We start from the raw sequence: 5,686 nt of genomic DNA on the forward strand, positions 1-5,686 counted from the left end.
TTTCCTCCGATGGGATATGGGTATAAATGTCCCTCCGACCTGAGACCGCCACGGTGACTTGCAAGCAACTCACTGCACTTAGGCACTGGACTACCTGAATTTCTAATTCAGTAACGGAAGGCTGCTGGGTGTAGTCAAGTACTTGACTTGTCGGTGCGTGTGTCAAGATGGGATTGACCACTCCAGTTTAGGAGCTGTGTACAGTCATGTTTCAATTTAGCAAAACCTTGGCCAGGGTAGTCCTAGTGAGGAGTCACAGGACTAATTGAGTTGAGCACGATTCGGATGATATCATTAGGGTTGACAGTTTAACCCTGAGTCGTCCTAAACACAGGGATCAAAAGGGATGAATTATACGGTAACCATATTCACGCAGGTTCTGAATGTTGCGATTATGATTATTAAACCTATCCGGTCATTGGGTACCATTGCTAGATGGTCACTTCGATTAGTACAGGAATTGGTTCCTGTGCTACCGGCTTAGGTTCGAACCTGCGGGGTCACACACATTAGAGGTTCCTTTCTAATCTGATGGCTGATTATGAGTCTTATCTATCTGGAACTCTATGATTGAGAATTAGGATTCTCTGATCATGAGTTCTACACATTTTGGGTACCGGGGTCAAAATTTTGAATTTCAAATTTTGAATTTGAAATTTGAATTCTTTGATCAGGGTTTCATATCGATGGTCTCTGATGCCTGATTGCCCATCGGATTTGGACTCAATATTTATGAGAGGTTTAATTAGTGATTTGATCGCTAATTAACTCAATTTGATTGAGTGATTATTTTTGGATCAAGTCCAATTGAATTGGATTCAGTTTGGATTGACCCGATTAGGTTAAATGTTGACCTAATCGCTAAGGTGGTTTAGTCCCTGATTTGATCAGGGATTAGGCTTAGTTAATTCCTGATTTAATTAAGATTTTATTGAGCCTAATTAAGCCTAATTATGTTGGATTTAATCTATTCTAATTGTGCTTAACCTATTTAGATTAGGTTGGCTCAATTTGAATCAAACCACCTTATTTTAAATTTCCTGCGACACCCAACTTCCTTGCACCCATTTGAATTCACGAGAAGAAACTTCTCGTGAAATTTTTCTCACGCAAAACCCTTCCCCACGCCCTCATTTGTGCACCATATGGATGGATAAAATAATTAGTTAGCCATTCAAATTCAAAGCATGTTTGAATTTGAATGGATAACTTATCACTTGCCCCTTCATCCTTATCCATTTCGTGCGCCACATTACTTACACGAGAAAAGGTTTCTCATGAAACATTTTTTACGCACAAAGAGCCACGCCCCTTCTCTTCTCATGCCCAAAAGGATAGGGATAAGTTAGTTTTCATTTGAATTTAAATTTAATTTGAATTCAAATGTGTAACCTCTTATCTTTATCCTCTCACGCGGATAAGACACGTTCGACATTGTTTTAAAAATGGAAGAAAGGTGGGGCGTGCGCAAAAAAAAAATTAAGAGAAAGAAAGTGGGGCGTGAGGAAGGCTTGTGTGTGAGGTGAAGGTCCAAAACCTTCTGAGAGAAAAAGAAAGAAAAGAGAGAACATTGGGCGCAGAATTTTTGGTGTGTACCCTAGGGTTTCTACCTAGGGATCGGGAAGTGAGATTGGTGTGCCACGAGTGTCGTGAGTCCACCAAATTTTAGAAAAAGATCCATCAGCCTCTCAAACAACTGTGCAGACGATCCGGAGTATTCGAGAAGTTGGCACACATCGATCGAAGGAGTTCGATCAATATCTGCCATCAAAAGGGTGAAATCACGAACTAGCATTCGTGAGGAGCTGATCAGACGGGAGCTTCGTGTGGATGATCCGCAGAGGTCAGATATTTGTGTGGCTATGACGTGATGATCAGAGCCCCCCGACGGTGATCAGATTGCGGTGATCGACTATCCGTAAAAGGTGATGTGTTCTGAACACAGTACTGTAAAAGGTTTACTGATTCAAATTTGAATTTCAAATTTAAATGTATGCTGTTGTATCATATTTAGATCCTAGTGTAGGGTTAATTAGTATTAATTAATGAGATTAATTAATAATTCCACTGTAAAATAGTAATTTTGAAAAAGTTTTAAAATTACCATTTTGCCCCTGCACAAAATTTTTGCTACAAAAAATATATTATTTACCCCTCATTCTTTGGTTAAAGAGATTGTATACTTCTATGAGTTCTGCTCCACACATAAGATGGCACTTTGAGAATAGACAGGAGTCAGAGGTATTATGTCACCCATCGGATGGAGAAGCTTGAAAATACTTTGATCAAATGTATCTTGATTTTACAACTGAATCACAAAATATCAGATTAGGCTTATGTGTTGATGCTTTTACCCCATATAGTCAATCAGATGCATCATATTCTTACTAGCCAGTAATTGTTACTCCTTACAATCTTCCTCCAAAACTATGCATGACTACTCCTTATATGTTTCTGACTTTGATTATCTCTGATCCACATAATCTAAAGAGTAGGATAGATATGTATTTACAATCATTGATAGATGAGTTGAAATTATTGTGGAAAAGTCCTAATATATGATATTTCAAGAAAATAAAATTGTATGATGAGGGTTGCACTAATATGGATCGTCAATGACTTGCCTGCATATGGCATGTTATCAGGATGGAGTATAGCAGAAAAATTAGTATGTCCATATTGTATGGAGCGATCAAAGGCATCTACTTTGAAACATGGTGGTAAAAATTCTTAGTTTGATTTTCATCATCATTTTTTGCCTATGGATCATGTATTAAGAAGAAATAGGGATACATTCTATGAAAATTGGGTTGAAAAAGATCAACCTCCCTATAGGTTGATTGGGGATAAAGTGTGGAAAGCTGTTGTTCTCTTTCAAAGATAACTGAGGAGGATTCATGTAGATGTGATAGATATGGGGTTATGCATAATTGAATAAAGCAAAGTATATTTTGGAAGTTATCATATTAGAAAACTAATTTAATCAGACACAATCTAGATATGATGCACGTAAAAAAAATATATTTGATAATGTGTTTAACACAATCATGGATGTTAAAGCAAAACCAAAGATAATGTGAAAACAAAAATGGATTTGAAGGAGTTCTATAAGCGAAGGGATCTAAAGTTACAAGAATTAGCTAATGGAAAAGTAATGAAATCGAAAGCAAAATTCACCTTAACCATGGAGTAGAAAAGAGATATATGTAAATGGGTCAAGGAGTTAAAAATGCCCGATGGATATGCTTTCCAATTTTTGTAGATGTATAAATTTGAATGAGGAAAAATTATTTAGGATGAAAAGTCATAATTGTCATGTGTTTATAAAGTGTTTGCTACCAATTGCCCTCAGTGCACTACTAGATCAAGTGTGAAAATCCATAATTGAGTTAAGTAAATTCTTTAGGGACTTGTGCTCAACAATGTTATGGACGGATGATTTGTTATAGATGGAACAAAATATTATTGTCATACTATGTAAATTAGAATGGATCTTTCCATCTGGATTTTTTAACTCAATGAAGCACTTACCTATTCATTTGCCGTATGAAGGAAGAGTCTATGGTCCCATTTAATATCGGTAGATGTACCCATTTGAGAGGTAAGTAATAATTGCTTTTATATATTAAACTAATATAGTGCATTAATATTTATAAATTAATAAAATTATGGTGCATTTACCTATTCATTTAATTGTTGTAGGCTTCTTAATAAATTAAAATGAATGGTTAAGAACAAAGCTCGTGTGGAAGAGTCCATATGCGAGGCATACTTGTACCAAAAAACTTCTCATTTTTGTTTATATTATGTTGAATCTCATATACAGTCACTAAGAAATAGGCTTGGACGAAATGATGATGGAGGTGAAGATGAGACAATCCAACTAACTTTATCAATTTTTAATAAACCTAGCCGTCTGTCTGGAACTTATAAAAATCGATATCTAGATGATAGGGAACTAGCTGCTATGCATTTACATGTATTACTTAATTGTGATGAGATTCAACCATATATTGGGTAAGTGAAAATACTTGATGATTAATTAACTTCATATTGTATTGAATATCACATTACTAATAGTATTATAATTGTTGGATATTTTGTTCAATATTTATAAGTATCCACATAAAATATTAGTATCACTGACATTGGTGTCAGGATTGCATCTCAATTTTCATATTGGTTTCGGACTTATGTACGCATGCCGACACCTTTACTATTTATCTCAATTCCTGTCACCTAAATTATGAACTTATTAATTATTTTTGGTTATATCATGTGTAGATTCACAATCGAGATAATTTGGTACACAATCAATATTTGCATGACTTAGCATGGGGTCCTAAAAGAAAGGTTCATACATGGCCTACTTACTTTATCATTCATTACAAGTTTCACACAAAAGAATAGAGTATGGACAAAAAAACTATTAGTAGTAGAGTGTGCGTTAAGGGTTCTGACCCAGGGGAAGAAGAAAGTTATTATTATGGCATCATGAAGGAGGTAGTCCGGCTAGAATATCTAGGTCATCCAATGAAATAGTTAGTGTTATTTAATTATGAATGGTTTGATACTATAATGAATCATGGTATGAAGGTGCATAAATAATATGAAATTATAGAGATTCGACATATTTGAAGGTATGCAAAGTTTGATCCTTTCATATTTGCAGAAAATATGATTCAAGTATACTATCTACCTTATCATGAAAAGATAAGGGATAAGGTAGAATAGTGGGTTGTCATAAAGACCAAACCAAGGGGTACAATGGATGATCGACATACATTGAACGTTGCTTACCAAGATAATGCAATGTCCCATATCAATACTATAATGAATGATGATCCACTTGAAAATTTAAGAGACATTGAAGGTGATTTTGAGAAAGTTGAGGGATATGATGTGGAGGAAGAAGATGTAAAGAAAAAAGATTTTAATTTCAATAATGATTTAGCAAATGACAATAAAGACCATGACCAATATGACAATCTCCTAGATGATGATGAATAGTCTTAAAATCAAAATCTTCTTATTGTAGATAAGTTCAAAATAATGGATACTCTTCATTATTTATGCAGGTAAGTTCATAATGATAATAATTTTTAATCTAATTATTAAGAAATATAATACTTTTTATGTTTACTGTAGATGTTAGACACAAATCATGAAAAAGAAACTTCCGTTGGTAGAGGCCGTCCTAGGAAGCAGCGATCTTCCTCCACTATATCACCACCATCCTCCACTATCCCACCACCATCATCTATTATCCCACCTTCCACCAATCCTATGGCACCATACTTAACACCACCACCTTCAATGTCAGGTATTATTCACCACCTCTTGCTGGTTCACCATCAGGTGCCATGTATTCACTACCTTTCTATTCAAGACCTCCTATCCATCATGTAGTATCTATTATCCATCCTGCAGCACCTTTTATCCATCTTAGACCATCTCCTATCCATTCAAGATCATCTGCTATCCATTCAGAATCTCTTTCTATTCATCCTGTAGATCCTGAAGCTATCTATTTTCAGGATGTTACAGAGGTACAGACTAACGATGGCATGCCAGTGTTATATCTTAATAGAGATGGGTAAGTGATAACTTTATTTTAGAATATCATAGTCATTTTAGCATGTTGAATATATTTGGTCTATGCTGACTAATGATTTATAATATTTAT

The sequence above is a fragment of the Elaeis guineensis genome, chromosome 4 (genome assembly GCF_000442705.2).
Source record: "Elaeis guineensis isolate ETL-2024a chromosome 4, EG11, whole genome shotgun sequence".
Classification (NCBI taxonomy): Eukaryota; Viridiplantae; Streptophyta; class Magnoliopsida; order Arecales; family Arecaceae; genus Elaeis; species Elaeis guineensis.